Source organism: Protopterus annectens, chromosome 8.part0, assembly GCF_019279795.1.
Source record: "Protopterus annectens isolate FY-2018-M chromosome 8.part0, PAN1.0, whole genome shotgun sequence".
NCBI lineage: Eukaryota > Metazoa > Chordata > Ceratodontiformes > Protopteridae > Protopterus > Protopterus annectens.
Genome location: NC_056741.1, coordinates 983,308,833 through 983,323,322, shown reverse-complemented (window position 1 = coordinate 983,323,322; position 14,490 = coordinate 983,308,833). Strand labels below are relative to the sequence as shown.

Genomic DNA, 14,490 nt, shown 5'->3' with positions numbered 1-14,490 from the left:
ACTTTCATGTCACTTCCATGACAATTGGCAGCAGACAGCACCTTACAGGGCATAACACTACTGCACTACAAATTGCCATTAACTGTACTATAATCACCTTGTGCATCAGACACATATTAGCATGTCCCTGCATATATGGTATGGATAACAGGGATATGGCACAGGTATCATCACATGCACAGGGTGTGGTGTGGGGTTGCCAATGGCCTAGGCTTTGGCAAAAGGTTGATGTGTGTGCGTGTGTGTGTGTGTGTGTGTGTGCACGAGTGTGTGTGTGTGTGTGTGTGTGTGTGTGTGTGTGTGTGTGTGTGTGTGTGTGTGTGTGTGTGTATGTGTGTGTGGGTGTCTGGAGGGGAGCTGGTCAGCTGGGCCATAGAGAGGAGCTGCGTGTGTCTGTTGGTGAGCTGCATGTGACAGTGATGTGTGAGTGTGTGTATGTACACAGTCAAGCCATGTGCTAGCCCTACACGAAGGTATGATATACAGCCATGGACTGTACATGGCAGAATGTACAGTTCACCGTCTCTGGCCATGAACACAGGAACTGGTTCTGCCAGGAGTGGCAATGGCACCATCGTGGCCAGGGTCAGATGCAGTACTACTTGCTGATGGTGACCAGTGTCTGCTGGGTCTGTGTCCCAAGAGACTGTCCAGGGCCACATGCCCATGGCCTGCCCAATTGTGGTGTGGACAGCACCCTCCCTTCTGTAGTGCTGGTGGTACTGGCACTACAGGAGTGTGACTGTGAATGGCCACGTGGGCTCTCAGCTGATGTTGATGCTGACCTATGTCCACATGCCCAACACCCTACTCCCACCACATGTTCAAGCACAGAATACACAGTTAAGGACTGACAATGTCTCACCCCACCATCTATACACTACATCAGCAAAATGACTAAGGCATCACCAATGCCATGGATGGAGTCACACATGCCAAGCAGTGTGGCATCCATGACCATGAGCATCCATCTGGTGTACCGTTCACAATGTGCCTATGCCTCCATGATGGACCGAAACATGCATCAGGTGACATGTGCTGTGACACCTCTGACAGGTGCTGGATGGGCAGCATTCCTCCTTTGAGCACCCCTGTCCATCTGCCTGTGTGTGACCTTGCCAGCTCTCTGGCTATGACTAGTGTCTACAGTCACAGATGCCATAGTTTCCACACTCCCCTGTTCGCTGCCACCTCCCTCTGATTGCCCAATATCTGTGGCTGCTGTGGACTGGGTATGTGTGGGCATGCTGACTGTGTGCAAGATATTAGGGGTCGAAGTGGGATGTCAACCAATGGGACAGATTCAGCCTGCAACAGCCCCACCTGTGCCTCACAATGGCCACCATCATCATCAGAGTCTGGTGAGACATTGACATCGGGTTCCGAGGGGGACACACTCCAACCCCCATGGTCACCTGTGAGGAGAAGACGAAATGACTACATTAATTCCAGCACTATAATGTCTGCTGAGCCACACACACACACACACACACACACACACACACACACACACACACACACACACACACACACACACACACACACACACACTGACATGTGAGGTGCCACAACCGCATTATACAGACCACACCTTCTGACTGATGCCATGCACAACACACAATCACACCACAAGAGACGCACTCTGGACAGGCCCTCAGCAGCAACATGCAGTGCAGCTATGTGTAGTTAATGTTGCTAGAACTGTACATCTGTGAGATACGTGGTAATTCAGAATATGTGATGGACCTTCACCTAAAACACAGTGACCTGTTTACACAATAGTAATGCACCACTGTATAGCAGACTGGCTACACCTGTACAAACATATGTGCTAATATGTTATAGCTCCTGCAAATATGCTACTGTGATTACTGATGTGATGCACTTCAGTGAACCCCACCACATGTGAACATGCACATATTGCAATATGGCTAAGCTTAACAGTAGTGTCCATACCAAACTGGCAGCCCATAACATGCCTAGGGTATAGATGAGCCATAACTAGACAGTTCCACACTCACCGGCTACAGGATGATGGTCTCCAGCCACACCAGAGGTACCTATGGATTTGTGGGGAGAGGTATTGTTAGCAGACACATGTGGCATTATTACAGGATAATATGTGCATTTATAAACATGTATAGTACAAACTGTGATACTACCACCCAACACTACTACCCAAACCATTACACTACTACCCAAATTGCTGACATTCACCATATGTGTGCATGGTTCCAATTCATAATATCGAAGTACTAAAAACTGGAACTTCATATGATCAAGACATATGATCAAGTTTTCAGTAACTCGAAATTACGAAGTGAAATAAAAAAACAAAAAAAACTGAAACACATCATTTGTGCAGGGAGGCAAGCCCTCCTGAACCTCCATACTTAAATATACCATCTCCGTGATTGCACTATAATGAGGAAATTGGAGCTCTCCCATTCTGTGCTTTTGCATACAGCATGGAACGGAAGATTTCCCTTTTCCCCACAGTAACACAATCTCGGAGTTGACATATTTAAGTAGGGGTGGGTGTGGGGGGTGCGGGGGAATTCCCCCCCTGCAGAAATGATGTGGTTGTTTTTTTTTTCAATTACACTTCGTAATTTCGAGTTACTGAATACTCGATCATATGGTCTCAACCATATGAAGTTCTAGTTTTCAGTAATTCGATATTGTGAAGTGGAACTGTGTGCATACATGTGCATTGCAAAACCCCACTCACAAATGCAGGTTGACCTGACATATGTTACAGCATTAACGTGATGAGTACTGGAGGCTTACCTGGACACTCCTTGGCTGTGGACTCTGTGCCACCCACCTCCACGACATATCTTGTGACACTTTCTTGCAAGCTGGTGGCTGAACCCAGGTTTGTGAGGAACTCTTCTGTGGCTGAGAGTGGGAGTTTTGTAGCAGGCCCTCCCCTGGTGACAGCATGGTCCCTGCCCATAGCTGTGGCCTTTGCCGTACATGATGTATTAAATCGGTAGGATGGTGGCATATCTCTTCATAGCTCCTATACCAGTGTCTCACATCATTCACCGTTTCTGCGAGGTCTACCCACAGTGCAGCACATTCCTGCTGGTTATGGGGACTTCTTGACAACAGCACCTGGTGATGGAGTCTCAGGGCATAAATAATGGCAGCGGTTTCAGCATCTGAGAAAGGTGGATTGTGACGTCTATGCATCCCACCTTAAAGACATGAAGAGGGGAACCAATCACAGGAATGCATACATTGCTCACTATTATGTACACACCCTGCACATCCACATTTGCCAGCACTATCCACCACTAACTCCCACATCATAACCTGCCATCTATTGTCACAGTATATATGTGGCTATCGGCAACATACTGACAATACTGCATGCATTGCCCTCCTGATCCTGATGTTTTATGCTACTTGATGCATGTGCTATGAGGTGTTCAAATGTATTTACCTTTTGCACCTATAACTGCTTGTTCATAGCCTGTCTATATAATATGCTGTGGTGTCAGTCTTCTACTGCTGTAGTAAACACCTGGGCTGTAGGCCAGCCCTTCAGGTCTCCATGCCCTTCCTCCCTCAGATTTTGGACTATATGTCTGGACAATGTCCTGTAGTTTCCCCTGCCAGTGTGGTTGATATAGGTGTCCTGGCACAGTGTAGCACCTGCTCCATGTACACAGATGGACAACCATCTACAAACACCACCGGGGAACACACGGTGTGAGGGATGCAAGTACAATAGGAACCTGCAGACCATGCTGTCTCCCTATCAAGGTCACATATCTGTCCCCAAACAGGTTCTCAACAAACTCAGTACACCTCACACACCACCCACACCTACACAACACACACACATATGCAGTGGTCCTCAATATACACATCTACGAACAAAGGAGACCTCCGAGGCAAAGGCACACATGAATGCCAGAGCCATACACAGCACATATCACACATGGCCACACACCTGTGTGCCACAGCCACGCAGGCATCAGCACGTGTCAAATATGTTACACATAAGAGACACCATTGTGAGATGCACTGATGTGCCTCTCACCTGGCTGTATATGTGGATAGTCATGGTTTCTTTTCTGTCAGGTGACAAACTCTTCCATATCGCATACACACTGCTGTCTGTCACCAACAGGTACTGTCATGAGTCTGTCACATTCCACGTTGGCGTGCCTGACCTGACATGTACATCCATGGACTATATGCAGTGAGACATGAGTGACTAAACTGATTATGTGTCCCAGGCAGGTATGTCCCTAGCCTTATGCAGCATTCCACTGTCATCCAGACTGAGGCCACAATACACTCAGAAAATGATTGACCTTAACATGTCTTTTTATCCTGTGATATTCCAGGGGATTACAGGAACTGTGAGTCTGGGATGATATGGTCAACAGACCACGATGCTCTGCAAGAGATGGCCTCCAGCTATTTTCACTGGCCTACATGCATCTGGCAATGGTTCTCACCACCCCCATAGTGACTCTATTAGTAAAAGTGGTGAAGTTACACTACCAACATACAACTGTCAGAGCAGCACACATTGAAAGCCATGCTGCTAAACACTAGGTGTGTACACATGACTCTGCCCTCAGTGCAAGCATTGTTAATCCTGGGACATGCAGACATCTGTGCAGTCACACAGGCATGGTTCCATGCTGCAGAGAGCACCCCAGCCTTACCAGGTCAACCATCCTATCATACATTCAGAACCCAAAGTGTAGCTGGTAATGCCATGGAACATGGGATTTCAGTATATGAGACACATACACATCTCCAAACTTTACAGATAGTAAGATGCACAGGAGACATTGCAGAGGCAGTTCACCATTGCCAGCACACCTCTTCAAATCATAGCTAGCTAATGGCCACCACACATAACCAGGAAGTCCAATCTGCCTATATGGACCTCATCAACTGTATTAGGATTCATGTCTGTACCCTCATCCTGGGTTAGTTGAATGACCAAAACATACATTGGAAGACGTACCCATGCCAGCACACAAATGGACAGAGAGCCATCAACAGTGGAATTACAAACATCTTGGTGCAGCTAAGGGCTACTCCCACATGAGGTGAAGATGTTTTGAAGTTGATATTACACCACACGGGTTACCACTGCAGCATCCCTAGAGTGTCATCCTCCATGGCAAAGCAACCATCATGCTGTCACCATCTCCCACAATACCCATCTAGCTAGTGTCAGCCATACTTACACTGGGACATCAGGTGCTGCCTTGCATACACATGGGCTAACATCTGGCCTAGGCATATGGGTGCTTAGGGCTCATAGCCTAGTAACCCCATATGGTGCAAGGTATACCAGTTATAGCCTGAGTGCTGTGACAGACTGTATTAATTGTTCACACCCATCACTGCCATCGACTGTGGTGTGTCTCCTATGGGCAACGTTACAGTAACATGTCATACAGCCTACATCCAATAAATAGATGAGTGGTACTACAAGTGCATGTGGACATTCCAGCAACATCTGTGCTGCACAATAACTGCGAGCAGTACATATGTAGTGTAAGGTGTCTTCCTCATAGGTGTCCAACATCTGCAGTACCCAGATGTGTGTGGAATGTGTACATGTGCCTGATATATGTAGACTCCCTGCCAGACAAATGAAAAATTCTGGAAACTAGTTGGAGAATATGTGATGGATGTCCCCAGAGTGTGGGTCCTAAGTCTCTGACATGCCTGACCCCTTGAGACACGGTAATGGTACTTTAATATCTGATACTGTATTCATTCCCTTACATTGTATGCTCAATATGTACACACTGCTGCTGAGACAGAGCCAGTGTCTCACCACTACTACTACCTATAACCTGCTTTCCTGCTGCGGGGGGTCACCAGGTATGCTAGCCATAGGTGTCAGGCAATGAGATACAGGTGTAGAGTACATAGTGACCTAGCCAGAGTAAGTCAAGAATGGTCAGGGACACCTGGGCAACCTTCGAACTAAGCCTGCATAACATTCACAGACTGAGAGAGGCTCACTGACAGTACATGATGTGATATGCCAGTTGTATCCACCAGTACTTACTGTCAATATTGTATAACAGACAATCCAGTAGCATTCATATGTGAGCTGACCATTGCTGGGGTGACTCAGGGGCCAGAGCTGTGATCTGTGTCACTGCAGACAGAGCCAAAAGGGAAGGTTGTAGGTGATGGACGCAGACTAACAGCAACGTGCCATTCCAAGATATGTTGTTGAGACCTACTGTTGAAATACATATTTCTCATGACTGCATACCCCCATCTGTATTACATTACATGCTTAATTCTATGACATACCTGGTATAGTGCTGTACTCCTTTGTGAGAAGAAATCCAGTGGTACTTTTCCTAGTAAACCACAGTCTGTCTTCATGAAGAAAATCTCAGACCTGTTTACCATATGCAGAAGCTTGCCTTTTGTAGGTAATGCTCATGAACAGGTGGTTGTCTGTGCACTAATCTGTGACTCACACTTGCTAATAGCATCCAGAACATCTGGGTTACCTTTTCATTAGCCAATGGCCTGGCAACACAGTGCTATAATTAAGGCCTTCATGTAGGCCTTGCCCCTTTTCCTGGCCTGTGAGGAGGACATTATTGAGGTGTGGGAGCTACAGCATCACAAAGGGTAGGAAGAAATACTATCCACTGTTTGGACTGATTTGTTATGTCCACAGTTTTGCATGCTATGTCTGGCCATTGTTAACAGACTTTCTGATTCTGTAGCAGTGTACTGTTTAATGTGTGTTGGGGTCAATAAGGAGACAGGCAGATGTGAGTGTCATGCATCCTTTTTATCTGAATGTGCATGCTGCTGCAGTTGATGCTGGTCTAGCAGCTGTGTCTGTTTGTAGGAGGAGACCGTGACACATGTCCCTTTCACCTCAGCATTTCCCCCAACCCTTTATGTATGGGTGTTGTGTGGATGCCCTGGTCTAAGTGTTTGGGAGGTATGGTAGGTCTGTAGCAGGTAGCTGAACATACAGCTGCATGTGTAGCAGGCCGCAGCTGCTGCATTCTGGCCAGGAGCCATACTAGGGATTGTGAAGACATTGGGGGACAGCAAGCTGTTAATGTCAGTGAGGGAGCAGTGTCAGCTCATGTGTCACACCATGGCCAGGGTGAGGGTAAACATAACAGTCCAGGTGAGGCATGTGCCTCTGGTACATATCTTAAGTAATATTGCCATCCAGTGAGTCGTAGATGACATTTAAGAGATGTATTCATATTTGTGACATGTGTCCCACCCTCCAGACCTTTAATGTGGTACTATGGGTAGCAGTGACTGTGGTAGCAGCAACCAGTTTTGCTGGACGTTGCAGGGCTCAGTTATTCCTATGCTGTATTGACATGCATGTAGTTGTCATGCAACAGACTGGTCTATGGGCCAGGATTGTGGGTGTCCAGATGTGACACATGCTAAAAATATAACAGATACAGCTACTAAGTCATTATTATGGCAGGTGTATTTGCAAGACCTATGTGCAAGCATACAGTGTGTTACACAGGATTGGCATGGACATTTGGGTTTGAATGGGTATGATGTGTGACACTGACCTGTCTGTCATGATTTTGTAACCTCAATCTGCACTGACTTGCCAGTACGGCAGCACACAGAATAAGTTTTATGACAACCCTGCCAGAAGTAGGGGGCGAAACTGTGGACATTCTGTAACAGTCTGTGCAGTTGTCAGCTCTACCCAATATTGTAGGACTCCTGTACATCCACTAATATTTATTTGCCTGTGTACTGGTTTGGTGTTTGAATCACAACCCCAAGTATGCTGTCATTTATCCCATTATATGTAGCAGCAGTATGTCACTGGCACTCAGGATATGTTTGTAAAAACAACAACTGTTTACAAGAGTTAAGGTGGCCTAGTGGGCTAATGCAGTATGCTATAGTTGACAAGGCTATGTTCAATACTTGGCAGGGGTTTAAATTTTTGCTGATTTGACATCACTTTAATGCATGATATATTTGAGGAAACAGCAATTATTCACCTGAGCTGAGTTGTTCTAATGGTCTAATACCCTATGCTCTTGTTCAGAGGGTTCTGGGTTTGAGACCGGGAGTGGGTGATAATTTTATTGCTGTGGATAACAGTGTGAGAATCAAGTGAGGTGATTAAAGCAGTTTTAAGTAGTTCTAAGTGGGTTTGAGTGGGTTTGTGTAATGCACCGCGATACTCCCACTTAAACCCGCACTATTGCCAAAAAAATAAAATAAAAAGGGGGTGACAGGAAAGTGGTGAAATGGGGGCAAGCAGAGGGAAAAACAATATGAAAGACATGTAGGGATGTGTACAACGGGTATAGAAAAGGACCATAGATTTCCATTTCTTGGACAGCAGCAGCTGTGCATGATGTGGACAATTTGGAATTTGGAACCCAACACCCCACAGGGAAGGGTGTGGGCGATATAACTTTGGTGATTAATTGATGGGATGATTAATTGATGACAATGCACATGCGAGCAAAATGGAGAGCTATGAATGGGACAATTTTTTTTTTGAGACAGATGCCCAGTTTTTTTTTTTAAGGCGAGAGTGGGATGTTGGTGGAGGGTTGTAGGTACATTTGGGGAGGTAAGTTGGGTAGGAGAGGTTGCTTTTGCAGACAGACAAGACAGCAGACAGGGGCAGTGTATGACACATGAGGAGGGCAAATACCTTGGACAGGGATGGTGGTTGGGAATCAGAGGACCAACTGCCCCCAGATGGCAACAGTGGGACTGAGATCCCCACCAGTCACCAATGCCCCATCACAGCCCAGAAGGTTGCTGTGCTGGCGGCTGGGTTCCAGGGTCAACCTGCCTCTCCAGGTGCAACAGTCTGCCATAGATCTGGTGCACTTGGTCATCCAAATCATGCTGGATGACCCTGCGCACCATCCCTGGAAATTTATGTCAGGTGATGGGTTCCCTTCTGTGCCCACACCCAGGGGTGGGGACGGACCCCATCCCTTGAGACAGTTCCACCCATGGGTGGTGCAGGACCAGCAGAAGGGGCAGCTCTAGGTTTGGTCCCACTTGTGCTGAGACCCGGTTCCACTGCCAGATGGGGTAGGATAGGTGGATCCGCTGGAACCAGCCTACCCATTATTGCTATGGTATTAAGGTTTGCCAAAGTGTACTGGTTAGTCATGAACAGAACATTATTGCTATGGTGTTGAAGTTTGTTAAAGTGTATTTTCTTAGTCATGAACAGAACAATGTTAGTTATAACAGTATGCATGGGTGTTCCAAGTAACCCAGAACAATAACATTGCATAGCATACAGAACACAGGCATAAATGGAATAACAGTCAGTATTGTAACAGCATGAGCATAGCAGTTACAGCAAAAGGCCAGCAGCATTTGTATTTCAACAAGGTATGTTAGTATGTGACCAATGTAATATTTAAACAAAATAATACAACACAAGGCCCAACATTAAGTTTGGCTAACAACATATGTGGAAATGAAAACATGCCCATAATATAACAATAATATTTTGAGATCCAGATAAGGGGTGGGGGGAGAGAGAAACATTCCATTACCAACTGTATAGGCTATAATTTTTGCAACTTTATTTATTTATTTTACATTTGTTGACCGGGCTAGTCTAGCTGGATATATGTCCATTTTCAGTAGAGGCCCGGGGAGAAAAGCTCCACACAAAACATAAATGAACAGACTTGTTGTTAGTAAAGACATACAATAAAAATAGAAATAAAAATCAACTTGTTAATAAAATCAACATACATTAAGGAACTCAAACAGAGATCATACATAAAGTTTGGTCAATTTCAAAGCATTTTACCTAGTACATAAAGGATATGCAATAAGGCATCTGCCATAGAGATAACAATTAAAGCTCAGAGGGGTAGAGAAGTAGAAGGGGAGTGTGAGATAAATAATAGGGAAAGGACAGGAGTCAGGAATTGAGAGAGGAAAAGAAGGAAGACAGTCAAGAGGAGGTGAGAGAGAATGGGAGAAGTAGGTGAGAGCATAGCAGGACTTTACTGCTCTATACTTTACAGGTCTGCCCTTATTTCATTTCTAAGAGTGCCCTAGAGCTTCTGTAGCATGTACATACCTCACAAGCTATCCACATGGGACAGTATGGGCCAAGCTGTAATACCTACAGGTACAAAACTACAAGGGACTATTCCATGTCAGGGGAACATATAGGACTACCAAGGTGTACTGTGCACTGATGTTGTGTGAGTGTGCTACTGGCGTACTTCAACTGGAGTGTATATGTGTGTCCAGGGTTTTTGACAGCAGTGATCACTATCCGTGACAGAGTGACACTTGAGAGACATGTCTTGTGCATAGTACAGAGAGTTTACATTTAACCTGCTGTCACTGGCAGGCATGGGGTTACATTATCAGCAGACATTCGCAGACATACCAGGCATACAGCCGTAACACCAATAAACAGTTTTATTGGTCTTATTAAGTTGGAATACTACTGTATGTCTGGATGTCTTATTTAATGAATTCTTATCACCTTGCTGAGCAAAGCTATTTACGCACTAGTATATCTGGACACAGACATTAGTATACCCTTCATACAGTTAATGAAAACATTTATTTATCCATGAGTCCTGTGGGGAGAATGCCGGTTAACAATACATAATTGTTTCTATAAGTAGTCAATACTACTTTTCTGTTACTATAAATAATTCTTAATACCCGTCCCTGGATTCAAACCCCGTTCTGTGTGTGTCAAAATGATCAACACATATATTGCTTATCACACTGAGCTAATGGGCCACTGCAGTATGTTGATTGACTGATATGTGCCTAAAGCTCACTTGTTGACAAAGTCTGACCTGGTAATATAGGTTGAGTGTCACACACGACTGCAGTGACAGTTGAACATACATACATGAGATTTGTGCATGGCAGAGATAGTAGGTGAAATGTGTAATAATACTTGGAATGCAGGTGTACACATTTAATCCCAAGTGGATGGGAATACGTGTGATCTGTACAGATGATATTGGGGTGCTGGGTTGGCAACCTGACCCATATACAGTTGCAGATGGTACATTTGCACTCTACAGTTATAACAGTTTCATACTTGCCTGCATCAGCGTACCTATGTTCGGGAAGAACACAATATAATACCTTAGACAGTACTACTCTAGGTTCAAATCTTAGTGCAGAACAAATTTCATATTGCATTATATCTTGTAGTACTGCTCCACATCTACACTTTAGCAAAACAGTTCTTTATTTGCCAACCTTCAATCACTTCATGGGATTATACTCATGCTTATGTAACAGCACCTGTAATATTACATTTCTTAAACAACAGTCCAGACTACACATAACATTTGGCAGAAAAGTGTATTGAGGGTAACATGACATGGTAATAGCAATTAAAATAATGCAGGCTTTGAAAGACAAATGTTATTGCACAGTCTGTGCACTACTAACAGTTTAGTTCATTCACAATTGTGACTGCAGTTGCACTGTATATGCTGTACATTAATAATGCAGTTAATTTATTCTCTACACATTTTTCATGCCAGTGTACTTTATTAGCATAACATGTATTATTAATACAGTATACACATGGTAGTCCTAAACACTTCATTACTGCAGTATCAACTTATTTTCCTTCGCATAACCATGTTTCCTGCTTTCATCTGTATTGAACTGGACCTGGCAATACTCACATATATCACTCCATGGTCTATGAACACATTCACTGCAGTACACTCAAAACAGAATATACCTACTGGCAGTTATTACTGTACTCTTTCTTCATTAGATTTATAAATATTGCAAGATATATCTGTACTCAACACACTCTCGGCACAACCTGGCCAGGAGCACTGCATAGGCCTCCAAGTTGTGAGCTCTCACCTCTGCAGCTGTGGGGAGAGAAACACACCATTATTAGTACCTGATTATCAGGTATTCATACTAGAAACTGGTAAAACAATGGTGACACTACTTACAAACTTATGGGGCATTGTTGTCCCGGGCGTCTTGGGTTCACTGGGCCAAGATCTCCTCCTTCCTTCACTTCAGATCATCATAATGATGACTCACCTGCTCAGCAGTGTGGAGGATTAAAGTTGCAGTGGCACGGTCACATGCTAGATGGTCCCAGGCCTTAAACTTGTATTCAGAGCCTTGGTACTGGCCCTGTAGCAGTCTGTCTTTGACAAGGAGCCCAACCATGACCCCAGACTCCAAAATACCCTAGAACTGCACCCAGTAGTGCGCTCCCTCTTCAACTCCAGCCATAGTTCCTGCAGTGATCAAACTCCAACAGGTTCTGGCTGTATTCCCACCTGTTCAGTTTAAATAAGGCTGTTTTCCCACACTTTGCCACCATTGGTCCATTTTTGAAAATGCTAAGCACTGCTTAACACCAAGCAAACCTGCTTAGCTGAGCTGAGGACTGCTTAGACTGGGACTGCTTAGCAGTGCTCACACCAGCTAATCAGGTTTTTGCATTAAGCACTGCTAAAACAGATGCTGTTTAAGCATTGCTTGGCTTGACTTAGCAGAGCTTAGCTATGGGCAAACTAGAGCTTTTCGCAAATAAAAAAATAAAGTATTGATACTGTTTGTTCATTAAATATAATTTATTATTATGTCTATCTGTTTTACTTTATATCCCCTAAACATATGCATTTCAGTACGTTATCTGTTAGTGTAGCTTTAATGTATTGGACACTTGTGTGTAACTGGGACTTTTATACTCAGGTTTCCACTAAAATTGGGCTTCTGGTCAAGTTGGACTAACCCAGTTAACAAATTTCAATGTATACATAAAAAAAAAAAAAAACAAACAAACATTTACATTTCTCTATCACATGTAAAAAGCTGAATGGCTGGGATTTCAACTGTACACACACTGTATGTGATGCTGTCCCACTAACCATTCAGCCAGTGAGGATCAGCTGATGTACTGCTTTATATACCTCTTATTTATGTTTAAGCATTGCTGAGCACCGTGCCATGCTGCACTGTGCTGTGCAAACCCGCTCAGCTATGCTTAAACTTGACATTTTCTGATAAAATTAAAAGCATCCAGTTTCTATTTTTAGATGTCTGGCACATGTTTATTGCTAAGCATCATGCTGTGCCATGCAAACACGCAAAATAAATAAATAAATAAATAAATAAAAAGAAAATAAAAAGAAAATAAAAATAATAAGGGCAATACATTTTCACATTTAATTCCACTGCCATATGGCACTCTGACAGTGAAGGGGGTATGTTACGGACACTGTAACACACCCCCACATATAACTTTTACAACTGGCTGGGACACACTTAAATTTTATATTTTAGTGCTGTACAGCACTTTGACAGTGCAGTGGGTGTGTTACACATCTCCGAGTACTGCAACACACCCTCTACACTGATTCAGTAACCTTGTACATGGCTCTCCCTCAGTAGTGCACCTTCTTTAACCTGCAAGGCACGCTGCCGAGGTGGAGCTCCAGACATGGCCATTATACACTCTGTGTAGGGCTTGCACTATTCCTACATAGAGCTTATTAAATCTGGGAGAGTGTTTATAGAATTGCAGTAATCATCCAATCTTATTACAGATAATTCAGTTCTTAATAGTACGCACTAAAACTGCAAACTGTGTAAATCATTCATTAAGTAAACATGATTCTTTAAACATAGTGCAACCAGTTATGCACCTGAGTAAAATAAGCCATTATAATTTGAGTAACTCATCAAGCAGAGGGTTTCTTAATAATCCTGGCCAATTAATTTTCCATATCTACTGTTAAGTCAAATATCATCAAAACTACCATTTGACTGAGTTATATATTATGTCCAAGTAGGACATGGTTAATAAAAGAGGAGGGTGTTGCAATCTATGCTTATTATCCTATTTTGTATGCTTATAATACTAACTATGACCATGCTGATGGGACATATAACAACTCATTAGGAATATAGTGAGCTTCCTATTAAAAAGAAGATAAAGAAATGATTTCCTGAGTTATGTGGCTCCTTAAGTTAAATCTGCCCTATAAACTCTGAATGAACAGTTAAATTATGATATATAAATGGAAAGCCCTTTTTATGAGTTACAAATGTGTCATGTTGGCAGCAGATGTTAGAACAAGCTTAGGTCTATCTACAAGTGGAGTTTGACATTAGGGTTTAACATGTGTTGTAGCTTTAGTGGTGAAATTTACTCTATGAAGCATAGTAAGCGTACCACATTTGTACAGATGTATCACAAGAAGGAAAATTGTGTCTGTTACTCTGTGAAGCAGAGTAAGCATACCACATTTGTACAGATGCATCACAAGAAACAAAAATTGTATCTGTTATTTTGTGAAGTAAAGTAAGCACACCGCATTTGTACAGGTGAATCACAAGAAGCAAAGTTGTGTCTGCCACTCATCCTTCCCTTTGTAGGATGAATTCCTCTAAGAGTATTTTTGAAGAACATGGGAAATAAAAAGTGTGTGAGTCTGTAAGGAGTGCTCA

General features: G+C 43.6%; 1 protein-coding gene across 1 annotated transcript in view; it reads left to right on the top strand.

Moving 5' to 3' along the window:
• Nucleotides 1–14,490, top strand: part of LOC122808376 (V-set and immunoglobulin domain-containing protein 10-like) — a 406,591-nt gene that overhangs the window by 380,452 nt on the left and 11,649 nt on the right. The window lies entirely within an intron of this gene.